The following is a 14,289-nucleotide window of genomic DNA, read 5'->3' as shown; positions in this document are numbered from 1 at the left end:
ACTATTGAGAAACAGGCTCCTAACTTTACAAATAGCAGACCCAGATATTGCCCGAATCCATAATATACTTCAACCTGAGGACGATATCGCATGTAAAGATATTAGGAAAAATTACGTAGTCAAAAACCACACAGTTTATAGGAAGGTCGATGATCGTTTATGCCTTGTCGTGCCACGAAGTGCAAGGTGGCAGGTATGCCGTGCCAATCACGATGATATTGGGCATCTCGGCTTCGCCAAAACCCTCGAAATTATTAGACGTGATTATTGGTTTCCCAAACTTCGAAGGTTTGTGAAGAAATACGTCTCAGCGTGTCTAGAATGTGCATACAATAAGGACACTTCTTCCAGACAGAAATCAGGTCATTTATACCCTATAGAAAAGATAGAAATCCCTTTCCATACTATCCATATGGATCATCTTGGCCCTTTTGTTAGGAGTAAAGACGGTAATTGTTACATACTTACAGTAGTAGATGGCTTTACGAAATATGTGTTTGTCAGAGCTGTCAGAGACTTAAAAACCAAGACCACAGTTAAAGTTTTAGAAAAGATTTTCTATGATTTCGGAGTCCCAGCCAGAATTGTGTCGGATCGCGGTACAAGCTTTACGTCCGCAGCTTTTAAGACCTTTTGTGATGCTCACGGTATTAAACATGTGCTCAATGCAGTAGCTTGTCCTAGAGCTAATGGCCAGGCAGAAAGATTTAACCAAACAATTTTAAATTCTTTAGCTTCACAAAATGCTTCTGGCCATGAGCGTGAATGGGACAAATGTTTGGGCAAGATTCAATTTGGTATCAATAACACAGTCAATGCCACAACCCGCAAAACTGCGACAGAAGCTTTGTTTGGATTTAGATTACGCGATAATTTATTAAACAAACTTGGTATTGTCAATGATGAAGATGCAAACAACTCTGACTTGCAACAAATCAGAGAAGAAATCAGTAATAGTATCGCCAAAGAGCAAGCAAAACAAAAAGAAAAGCATGATGCAAATCATGTCCCAGCTTCTACTTATAAAATAGGTGATCTAGTCAAAATTTCACGAAATAATTTTGATAATAACAATCAAAGTACAAAGCTCCTGTCAAAGTTTGTGGGTCCTTATAAAGTAACAGAGATATTAGGTAATGATCGGTACAGAATAGCAGACGTTCCTGGATTTTCAAAAAAAGGTAAACCATATAATACCGTTATAGCCGCCGATAGAGTTAGACCCTGGATACACGTAAAAGCCTTAGAAGTACATAATACAGACAGTAGTTCTAGCGAGCGTAGTAGTGATTCGGAATAAACATTGAATTAATTATAATTGTTAATGTAATTATTTATATTGTTTTTAATTAAAAAGCATATAGAAAGTGAAGTAAGCATGCAATGTGTATCTAAATTACTCATTTATAACGAATACATTTATAGTAAGAACATTGATAATTATATTTTCATTCTATTGTGAAATGTATATTGATATAATTACTATGTTAAAACTATTGATTTATGAAATGTAGGTATAATGTATTTACACTATTTACACTCTATTGATTTATGAAATTTTAATGTACCTATAATGAACCTAATCAGTAGATAATCTAATATGTAAGCGAATGTCATGATTTTATATTATCAAAATGTGTACTAAATTACTATTTACACAATTAAATTATGATGCTATTAGATTCAACTATAATAATTATGTATTCCACTATGATTATTGAATGTACCTAATTAATAATAATTTTTTTGACCCGTGAGCTCCAAAGCGTACAAACATAATAATATTGAATGTATTTAATTTGATCTAAATTATGTTTAGTTATCATTATACTTAATTTTTTCTTACATAAATGTGCGTCGGGAGACAGCACAATATCAGATGGCCGAATGTCATGATTTTAGAAAATATTGTTATTATTTTAGTAAATTTAAAAAATATATGTTACGATTTTAGTATATTTTAACAATAAAATGTGGCAACACTGGTAACAACTGCAATCTTGTTTGGCTAGGAAGTGGTAATGTGGAGGGGATAGAGAGGCTTGTTGTAGGCCTAGAGCAGACTCAGATTCATTACTCTGTTAGCTTCGATAGAGCTCAGACTACTTGAGGAATCTATGTCCGATAGCTGTTAAATAATAAGTTATTGTGTATTGAATAATTGAAGTGTGTGTGTAAGTGAAAAATATACTCGGGTTTGGCTGGAGTAACGTGTTTTCTTTTTACCATCTAGAAACATTTTTTTTTTTAACAAGTGGGTAATCTCAGAATGTACTCGTGTCGACGGATGCGATTAAGATATTCTTAATATCAACGTCTCTGCGCCGATTTGTTATGTATAATTGATTATGTTTACTCGCATGGTTATGATGATTATGAAAAAAATTCATCTGGGTTCGAATCGGGAATCGAATAGGTATCTCGGTACAATAAATTCTGTAACCGGATATTAGGTACATTGCATTTAAAATAAAAATATTTTAAGCGGCCAGCACATACCTGTACATAGATGGCGCATCGTCTAGGGACGCGGGTTACCTTNTGTATTTCTCATGAGCCAACAAAATAGCAGAACCGATGGCCATAGTGTCACCGGTTCTGCCCCTTTTAAAAATAACACCGACGGTCAAAATCCGATATCAGAAGTGGGATCGTTACAACGATCCCTTTCTGCCGGTCAATGTGTTGCTTCAGGTCCTGACAACCCCGGTGCCGACGCGGAGGTACCCCTGACTGCGCCCAGTGTGAACGTGCCCACTTCGATGACTGCGCTGCATCTCCTGCCGACGAGTGCCAGTGCCGGCAACCCGGTAGCACCACCAACATTCCAGTCCGGTATCGTTCCACCCGAATTCTTTGCTCACATGATGACCATGATGCAAAGTATGAGCGAGCGACTTTTGGAACAATCAGGTAACAAGTTTAAAATTACTGACGTGTTCCTGCCTTCCTACGACCCGGACGGAAATGTCGGCGTGCGCGAGTGGTGTGATCACATCTCTACTGCTAAAAGTACGTACCAATTAAGTGATTACGATATCCGTATGAAAGTGACGAGCTTGTTAAAGGGTCGCGCAAAAATATGGGCTGACAACTGGTTAGTGACAACATCTACCTGGGAAGAATTGCGCCAAAATATAATCACGACCTTTGAACCCGAGAGTCGTTACTCGTGGGATATTCTTAGATTCAGAGAGCATATTTATGATTCCTCTAAAGATATTGCGGAGTTCTTATCTCGAGCATGGCTTCTATGGCGGCGGGTCACGAAAGATAAGCTTGACAATAGCGATGCCGTAGAGGCAGTCATCGGTACGATAGGTGACGAACGTCTTAGGATCGAATTAATGAATGTTAGAGCTACTTCGGTACCGGAACTAATTTCCGTCGCCTCGTCTATCCGTGCTAAACGCGCCAACCCTTCTTCAAGCAATTCAAATGCGCCTCCTCAAAAGCGTGCCAGATTTTCTTCTGACAACAGAAATACTACCCTCTACTGTAGTTTTTGTAAACGAACCGGTCATGACTTCAATAATTGTCGAAGCAAAGGCAATTTAGGCACGCGATTGACTGAGAGCACTCAAAATACTACACCGCCAATACCAACCACGTCCACAAGGCAGAGTGAAAAGTTTTGCTCATTTTGTTCAAAGCCTGGTCATACATTCGATACCTGTTTTCGTCGCGAAAAACAAATAGCTTCGAACATCAATTCAGTTTCAAATAATAAATCTAAACTGAACTCTATGCGTATTAGGGTAGGCAGCACCGAGATCGATACTGTGTTTGACAGTGGTGCAGAATGCTCCGTCATGCGTGAATCAATCGCAGACAAATTACCTGGTCGGAGGCATCACGTTGTTAACTATTTACGTGGGATAGGCCCATTTGCAGTGATATCCACTAGCACATTAACTGCTATCTGCACTATCGATAATATTAACGTGGAAATATTATTCCACATCCTACCTGACTTAGAGATGACATCTGATGTGCTCATCGGAGCAAATATTTTGTATGAAACTGGCCTAAGCGTAGTAATCACTCAAAATACTGCGACATTGGTATCTCAACCGCGTGTTATGCACATGCGACTAAACAGTCCTATTTTTGAAAAGCTTGATCATGACTTGACTAACGAACTCGAAATCGAGCAGTTGATGGCCCTGCTTAACAAGTACTCTCATCTTTTCACACGAGGTTTTGCAAAATCTCGAGTTACTACCGGTGAACTAGAAATACGTTTAAAAAACCCTGAAAAATATGTTGAGCGAAGGCCGTATAGACTGAGTCCCGTAGAGCGCGAAAAAGTTAAAGAGATTGTGTCAGAGCTAATCGCGAATAATATCGTCCGTGAAAGTAAGTCTCCTTATTCGAGCCCAATTATTTTAGTAAAAAAGAAAAACGGAGACGACAGAATGTGTCTCGATTACCGCGAACTAAATTCGAACACTGTACGCGATCATTATCCTCTTCCTTTGATTGCGGACCAAATTGACCAGCTAGCCGGTGGCAAATATTTTACTTCGCTGGACATGGCATCTGGGTTCCATCAAATCCCAGTCTCAGCAGATTCAATCGAAAAAACCGCGTTCATTACACCCGATGGTCTATATGAATATACGACCATGCCTTTTGGCCTCTGCAATGCACCTGCAGTATATCAAAGATGCATAAATCGCGCGTTAGGACCACTTCTAAGCCCAGGTAGTGCTAATAAGGATCTCAATGATAGTGTGGCACAAGTTTACATTGATGATGTGATAAGTAAATGTCGAGACTTTCCCAGCGGTATCTCATTCCTAGAACGAATTTTAATCGCCTTGCGCGATTCTGGTTTTTCCATCAATATAGACAAGTGTCTTTTCTTCAAAAACTCTATTGAGTATCTCGGAAACGTGATAGAAAACGGCCAAGTGAGCCCAAGTCCCAAAAAGATCGAAGCTTTGTTAAAAGCCCCTGTTCCGACTACCGTAAAACAAGTTCGACAGTTCAACGGTCTGGCTGGCTACTTTCGTCGCTTCATCCCCGATTTCGCCCGACTTATGATCCCTTTATACGACCTTACAAAACAAGGTGCTAAATGGAACTGGACGAATGTTCATGAAGAGGTACGTCAAAAAGTAATTCATTACTTAACATCTACTCCTGTGTTAACAATATTTCGAGAAGGTGAGCCGATCGAATTATTCACTGATGCAAGCAGCCTTGGCTTCGGGGCTGTTCTCGTACAGAATATAAATGGCCGACAGCACGTTGTGGCGTACTTTAGCATGCGCACCACAGATATCGAAAGCAGGTATCATTCATACGAGCTTGAGACTCTGGCGGTGGTTCGAGCGATCAAGCACTTCAGACATTTCTTATATGGACGCAAATTTAAGGTAATCACAGACTGCAACGCGTTGAAAGCCTCTAAGCACAAACAAGACCTCTTACCCCGTATACACCGCTGGTGGTCGTATCTCCAAAACTTCGAGTTCGACATTGAGTACAGAAAGGGTGAGCGAATGCAACACGCGGATTTCTTTAGCAGAAATCCAAATCCCCTGACTGTAAACGTCATGACTAGAAACCTAGAATGGCTTAATATAGAGCAACGACGCGACCCCCAACTACGGCCCATAATAGATGCTTTGCACAATGGAGACAGTGTCTCTGGCTATCTACTTGAAGATAACGTTCTCAAATACGAAAGAGTAGATCCGATCGTGGGCGTAACGAAATTGGCGGTCGTACCAAGGTCATTCCAATGGAGCCTATAAATACCTACCATACCGCTGTTAAGCATCAAGGGTGGGAGAAAACTCTCCATAAAATAAGAGAGACTTACCATTTCGATAAAAATGAACTCCATTGTCCGCGATTTTATAGCCAACTGTGTAGTATGCCGTACCTCAAAGCAGACCTCAGGAGCAACACAGGTACAATTGCATCCTATCACCAAGCCAACAGTGCCCTTTGAAGTAATCCACATGGACATCACCGGAAAACTTAGTACAACCGAAGAGCAGGAGTATGTCGTGGTAACCATAGACGCCTTCACCAAGTACGTATTGTTACGATATACTAATGATAAAAGCCAGCACAGTACTCTTGGAGCGCTGAAACAAGTTGTCCACCTTTTTGGTGCACCAAGGCAAATCGTCGTAGATGGAGGGCGTGAATTTCTTGGCGAATACAAAAACTACTGTAACAGGTTTGGCATTGAAATTCATGCAATTGCACCAGGAGTTAGTAGAGCAAATGGACAGGTCGAGCGGGTGATGGCAACCCTGAAGAACGGCCTTATTATGATAAAAAACTACGAGACCCCGGATTGGCACACAGCACTAGAAAGTTTGCAATTGGCTTTTAACTGTACTGTCCATAGAACAACCGGTGTCGCCCCGCTAACACTCCTCACCCGACGCCAAAACTGCGTACCACCTGAGCTCCTAAATTTAGTGAACTTCGAAAACACTTCCATTGATATTGATGCATTGCAACGACATGTCCAACAAAGGATGGTCGATGCATCTGCCAAAGATAAACAAAGATTTGATAGAGGACGGGCTCGAATTTACAACTTTCAACGAGGAGATTTTGTTTTAATAAAAAAAAATCCCAGAAACCAGACCTCTTTAGACCTTAAATTCAGCGTACCTTACGAAATTTTCAGAGTTCTCGAAAATGATCGCTACCTTGTGAAGAAGGTCATCGGTCACCACGGACGGCCACGTAAGGTGGCACATGATCAGCTACGGCGAGCTCCTCAACCTGGTGGTGGTGCGGATCAAGTGGCCGTGTCGCCAGATCACCAGCAACCGGGTCCGTCTGGTGTCATATCAACATCAGCGTCCGTGGCGCCAGATCACCAGCAACCTGGCCCATCTGGTGTCACAGCAACATCAGCATCTCCGCCTCAATCACGTGACGTTCTCAACATAGACGACGTCGCAGAGGATACCTCGAACCTGGACTCGGTGAGAACCTTTCATTTCACTAACCATGTTTGCTATATTAGTTGTTGACACGTGGAGTTGTCAAATAACTAAGCTTTTCTATACTCAATCTATAATCACTACTAGCTTTCTGCCCGCGGCTTCGCCCGCGTGGAATTTTGTCTGTCACAGAAAAAATTTATCGCGCGCGTCCCTGTTTCAAAAACCGAGATAAAAACTATCCTATGTCCATTCCCGGGACTCAAACTATGTCCCTGCCAAATTTCATCGAAATCGGTTGCGAGGTTTAAGCGGGAAAGCGTAACAGACAGACAGACAGACAGAGTTACTTTCGCATTTATAATATTAGTTGGGATTGTCGTGTGGAGCCGTACAATAGTAAAATCAATCCCTTAAACACTATTGTCGTGTGGAGCCGTACAATAGTAAAATCAATCCCTAAAACACTATTGTCGTGTGGAGCCGTACAATAGTAATAAAGTAAAACGATACTGTTGTCATGTGGAATGAGCAGTAAACTATCATTCAGTCAGTTAAAAATATACGGCTCTGGTTACTGTGGAAGTACCAGCCTCAAAGTGTGTTTTTCTCTTTTTCAGTAAACCCCTACATCCAACCCGAGTGAAGCGCTGCAGAGCACGCACCGCACATCAGAATGGCCGTGTCGCCGCAAAAGTATTTAAGTTATAGTTACGTAACACAAATTATTAATTGTAAACACATTTTTCCATCGCTAATAATAATCGTGTAATTGCGTTGGTAATTACTTTGTATTTTTAGTGTCAATTTAAATTTGTTTATTAGTGCACGTTTCATAAATGGATAACATTCAGACAAGTAAGTCGATTCATTTTATTACTGGCTTTTAAAGCTTTCCAAAATGTTTTAGAATAATTAAATGTGTAGACATAAATAACCAGTTATTTATTACTTGCTTTTGCAAATTAATAAGTAACTCAATTTGATTGTACTGCAAAAGCAAGCTGTTGATTTTAAAAAACAATTCGATTATTCATTTTCTAAAGCTTTTAAAATTAACAAAATTATTAAAAATAGTTACGCATGCCAACAAAAATAACCGGTTATTTATTAATTCATTTTAAAACTTTATAAGTAACTCAATTGACTGCGTGCGCAACGCCATTGGCCGGCCGCACCGAGAGGTGGGAGGTTGAGTGGGGGCGCTGGGTACTACCGAGCGACAGCGGAGCAACTCGCTCACTTCGCTCCGGATTTTCGAACCGAACGGTTGTTAAGCGAAAGCTCTGCTCCTCTGTCGATCGGAATATTAATTAAATTATTAATTACCTGCATTTCTGTAAATTAATTAATAATAATTTTTACTGAAAATTAGTTCTTTTTTTGTTCTTGTAATATTGATAATGCCTAAAATAAAATCATTGCTAAATTAGTTTTTCTTTGTATTTCTCATGAGCCAACAAAATAGCAGAACCGATGGCCATAGTGTCACCGGTTCTGCCCCTTTTAAAAATAACACCGACGGTCAAAATCCGATATCGATACCTCTGGGCTCAAAGGTCGTAAAGGACAAAGTACGACTTTTCAGGAGAAGCAAAAAACGTTTTTTTATTTTTTTAATCGACGATAACTTTTTTGTTTTTTGAGCTATTAAATTATGACTTATGAAGAAAGTGCTTAGAATTCACAGCATTTTCCGAAGAGGTATTGAAAAACTGAACTAGAGCTGTATTTACTGAGATAGATTTCCTTTACGCCCTCAAAATTACAATAAAAAGACCTTTACACCCCTCAAATATTCGTCCTAGGCAAGTTACTCAGGGCGTAAGTCTGTTTTTATTTCACAAAACTACAAAACTAAGGTAATAAATGACAATTTACATAGTTTTGTAGGTTTTCATGGGTCGTAACGGGACACCCGGGTAAGGTATTATGAAAGGGTAAATTGATGATTTAGCTTAAATATTTAATATTTTATGGTATTTCATATGTAATATACCATTTCTTCACATATTTTTAATGAATTATGGTCTTTTAAATGAAATAAAATGATTTTCCGTAGCTTCATAATTTAATGCATACAATTTATGAAACTATTTAAGTAGAAGTTTTGATATCTTTGAACTAGAAGAAACTATTTCCGATATAAAAGCTAATTAAGAAAATAAATATTATGATGCTTTTAAATAAAACTTCATAAATGTCTACTTTATAGGAAAAACAGAAAACCAATTTAATTTTATTTATTTGTTTAATCATTATTATTGTTTCGAAAAACTACAAATAGCGGATTTAATTCCATAGGGCAGTCTGTCTACCAGTTGACCTGATTGATGATAATGCAAATTATTAAGGACAAACGAAAACCAAACTATATTAATGATTTATTATATTATTTAATAAGAATTTTGAATAATTATTATTCTAAATTCTAAATAAATTAAACATTATTAATTCATAGTAGCTTAAAATTATGTCATTGTACTTGGTATAAAAGTAGAAAAGTTAGGTAGGTAATTAAGATTACAAGTAGGAAGATTTTCATTCCAATAAAGTACATCCACTTACTTTACTCCTACATAATACCGTTTTTAAAAGCGAATTATTTTTAATATAAAAATATAACTTTGAAAAAAAAACTGCATTCACGCTTTTTAGTAGATTAAGTCTCAACATTATATTTTCCCATGTTATGTAAATATTTTTCCTACTAGTTATTATTTATTAGCTGATCCAAATAACTTTAGAAACTATACTAATTTATTATAATTGTAACAGTCAAAACTCAAAAGTGGTTTTGACCAAGGGCGTTAGTCAAAATTACTAGGAAATCATTAAAAATAATTGTAAAGTGTAGTATTTGTGTGATTTGTGCATACAAAATAATGACACCTAAGGTACTACAGTAAGGTGACTTTTTTTTCATAATATTTTTAACAAATCTAGCTTTTTTATTTTTTCAATTTTTATGATGACTATCCTAACTTAATTAGGTAATACGTTATTTTATAGCATGTTTTTATTTTCTTAAATCATCTTTTAATAATTGTTTTATACCTGACAAATACCTAGTTTCTTCAAATATGAGAAATAATAAAAAGCAACATTACTTTACCCGATGTGGGTAGATGTTATCATTTTATATGTACAAATCACATAAATGTTACACTCTAAAATAGTTTTATTATATATTTTTGATGATTTTTTAGGTTCTTTCATTTGTTCCAAACGCACATACTTAAATACTATAAGAAACGTCTATAAAATTTACCCTCACAGTTATTTTAATATCCTAATTGTGTAGATTTTTAAAATATTTGTTTAGATAATCTAAGGGCGTAAAGGACAAATTATTTAGACTTGGGTATGAAAATGTAAGGTTGTATAGGACAATAGATATACTACATGTACATTATACGCCAAAAAATTTGTGTTTACTTGTTCTTTACTACCATGGTAACTGTACTAAAAAATCAAATGGTATTTACATCCCAATTTTCACGACGAATTCTGTTTAGCTTATCAAATATGATGGGTCGTAAAGGCACTTTTTATGGGAATTTCGGCAAACTAAATATACAGATCGATAGAGAATTAAATTCTGAGTAAAACTGTATAAATAACTCATTTTCGGTATTTTGTCCTTTACGACCTTTGAGCCCAGAGGTATCGCACTGTACTTGTAGCTCGAACGCCTAGCTTTATTTAATAGCAAAGTTACTCTTGTGGATATTTGACAAGTGTTTTTTGCTTCAGTGGTGGTGACGACGGCTCCGAAGAAGGCTCCAGGAGCGGCAAGTCGAAGCTGGAGGCGCTCACAGATGAAGCCAAGTTAGGCAACGTGACTGCAGTCGTTGGAAAGGTATTTTACATCTGATTTTTGTAATTCTTTTATCATCCTACTACTTACACAGGTTATCCTACTAGCTTGGTCGCATTTTTTGTACATAGATTTACTTTTGCTCATTCATGTTTTATTCACAGGTTGGCGGTCTCTTTGGCCGCGGCATCGGAGAACTGTCATCAAAAATCGGCGGGGCGTCTTCTTGGTTTTAGCATATTAAAAGCCCTAGCACATTCGTTTACGTTAAAATTCCTTTCTTTGCCTATATCGATGTACTGAGATAGAGAATTCCAGCTGCTTTTTGTCAATACACCGATTCAAACATCGAAGCATCGACAAAAAGCAATCAACTGTTCTGTGATGACGTTTCAAAATTTTTCTTTTTTGCAATCGATTACATTCTAGAATGTCAGCCATTTTGGAAATAGTTAATCGAAAAATGGCGTCTTACGCGCTAATTTAAATATAAGTGGCCAGTTCGCATAGCTTAGTATGATTAGTGTAAAACGAGGTGTAGATTTTATTTTATAAAAGCTTTATGTACAGTTAGGATCATCATTCGTTTATTATTGGATCAAAATAACATTGTAATAGGTGTTAAGAGTAGTATTTGATATCACAAAATTGAATATTATAAAAATTATATACTACGAATGCATACATAAACACAATGCTACAATAATAAAACATATCGCTTTGGCAAAAATTACGTTGTGTGTTAATAAATTACGGTATATTATTTATGTTATTTACAAAATTATAAATATTATAAAATATTGGGTAATTCGAGCGATTTGGGAGTGTTTTTAAAGGGAGAAAGCGATCCTTTTGAAATTAGTTGCCGAATTTTCGTTGATAAAACTTTTAAATACCTACTTACTAACTACCTGCTGTTAGAATCAAATATTTTATAGATGTTTAATCAATGTTTCTTGTGTGTTAACAATAACATTCAGTGTTACTTCATTATTTCACAGTTTCTCACCCATTTCCACATTAACGTGTGACATAACATAGCCATAATAGCACATAGTTTTTACAGAAAAATGTTACGAAATTTTTAATTCATCTCTTTCTATTCAGAAGCAGTATTTTTCTAAATATCCTACAATCCTCTTTTTAAATATCGGTTGATGTTAAAACTTGAAACTAACTTTTTCATGTGCATTTTTATAAAAATAATAATGGCGCGAGATTTTGCAAATTATTTTTCGAACACAAGTGTTGCCAGTAAAGAATGATTTCCCCATTTTGAGGGTAGTTTTTATAAAAATGCACGTTTTACTAGCCACTTTTGCTGTAGTAATTATTCTCTATTATATTTTAATGCTCTGTAGATTCTAATAACGATCTAGTAACGTTTTACCTTGACTAGTCGTCAAAATAATACATAACTATTTATTAAAAAAATACTATTATAGTTATATTTGTTAACAAAATAATATTCTTCTACGCTAAACACCTTACAAATTTTTGAACTAGAAAATTTAAAGTTCTTAGATAAAACTTTGAAAATTTAAATAGCGTTTAGTCGCTATGCTGAGTCGCCTTAAATTGTCTTGTGAGAAACGGCTTAAGAAATAGATACAGAATTATAAGAGTTTGTTAAATGAACATTATATTAATTGGATGAATGAACATTATATTAATTGATAACAAGACAAATATTTTTACACACGTTACTTATAATTTTAATGACGGTGCTTGCTCTTACAGAATAACGAATGGTTTTTCAAAAAACCATTATTTTCCACGTAAAAAAGTATTAAATATCTTTTCAATACGAGTAATAACATAAAAAAACGGTTTATAAATAAGGGTGAACATCGTCTAATACAGTTTCATACTATACTTAACCTTAAGAGATGTTATTTTCCACTCCAGAGCTTTTGTTTATTTTATTTATCTTTCAATAAACAATAATAATTATTTTCTACAATAATAATATACCATTCATTAAAAAGAACGTTAAGGGAATTATAACAATCGTGAATAAATAACTAGCTGCTATAATGAAAGAATCTAATAATTATAAATTAAACCAATTAAAAGTAAAGAAGCAGAAAGTCTTACAACTACTTTCCCTTCCTTTAAAATAGGAATTTAATGTTGTTTGATATCCAGATTGTCCACATAAAATATACCATGCAAGATCAAGGGTAATTCTGTCTATGCTTTACCTACTACCTATAATGAGTTACCTTTATGAGTTGTAATACTTATTATGTAATATAATTATGTTAAAGTATACCATCATTATAATTAATTTCCAATACTGCTTCTTTCTTATGGCAAAAAGTTAAATTTTCCCGTATCTAGCATGCATGACTGTATGAAATAACTTATGTAGGACAGTAACAACTTGGCACAGATGTAAAAGAAATAAGTAGTGCTCACTTAATAATAGTTGATTAGATGTCATGTAATCGCTGTTTTTAAGCATAAACTTTGTTTATCACGATACGTGAATCATTTGAGACTTCTATCCTGTTGAGTTTTTAAATTATTGATGTTGCAAAATACTTTATTCTGGCACTTATTTCATCGGTATGCACGATTACAAAATCAAACTATTTGCTTATCACCCAACCTATTTTGTTCATTATTATTTTTATGAATAAGTATCTACCTAACTTTTTTAAAGTACCTTCCTAAATGGTCCCAAATTATCACAATGTTGTGATATTACTGAGGTAGAAGTAGAATGATCGAAGAAAAAAATTTTTTCTTAGAAATTACTTACTTATTACACATTAAGTGAATTAAATATTAATAATAAATGTACCTTTTCTTATTAACCATTTTGTAATCGTATATACCGGACATTCTAATTAATATTTCACCTTTATCACTAATACTTTGGTTGGGTATCGAGCTCAATTGGATGATAAAGTCAGTTGCATAGTATCTAAGTGCATAATAATACGAGCCGACTGAAGATGTATCGTGTAGAGTTGCTTGTATAATTTTGCAAACGATTGTAGAAACTCGCTATGGCAGATTTAATTAATATCGCGTGTGCCTAAAACATATTCAATAACCTCCTCCTTTTTGAAGTCTGTTAACAAACTAACTCATGGTTTCTTGTCACCATTTTCTGCTAACAAACATTTAGACTATACGATAAAATAGCTTGGTTGACCAGTAACCGGAGTACTTACCTATATTCTTTCCCTTCCAATTAGGCAGGTAGCTACTTACCTATCTCAACAACTCTAAACCTTAACTTGTAACTCCTCCGCCATGGCGAATTTCAACGAAAGCTTTGAAAAGCCATCGAGTGCATCGCGAGTGTAAAGGATACAATAAAAATATTTACAATAAAAATGTTTACTGTTCATTTGCTATTTCATTTTAACCCTTGTTGAAGGATATTATATTAAAACAAATAGGTAATATTATCCGTTTAACTTACCAAAAAATTCACAATAAAATTGTGTAATGTGTACCTTAACTTCTATTTTAATCTATTTAGACTGCAACAAAGAATATTGCACACACAATGCAAATCCTAATTTCTTA

At 35.7% G+C, this 14,289-nt stretch overlaps 1 long non-coding RNA gene across 1 annotated transcript; it reads left to right on the top strand.

Moving 5' to 3' along the window:
- Positions 1–10,678: 10,678 nt before the first annotated feature.
- LOC114364114 (uncharacterized) lies at positions 10,679–14,060 on the top strand. Its single transcript, XR_003656828.1, has 2 exons — positions 10,679–10,785; positions 10,908–14,060. It is a non-coding gene; the product is annotated as an uncharacterized LOC114364114 (long non-coding RNA).
- Positions 14,061–14,289: the final 229 nt, after the last annotated feature.

Source organism: Ostrinia furnacalis, unplaced genomic scaffold, assembly GCF_004193835.3.
Source record: "Ostrinia furnacalis isolate ACB-3 unplaced genomic scaffold, ASM419383v2 OfSCF7348, whole genome shotgun sequence".
NCBI lineage: Eukaryota > Metazoa > Arthropoda > Insecta > Lepidoptera > Crambidae > Ostrinia > Ostrinia furnacalis.
Note: the sequence above shows the minus strand (reverse complement) of the source record. Positions and strands in the feature narration are given on the sequence as shown.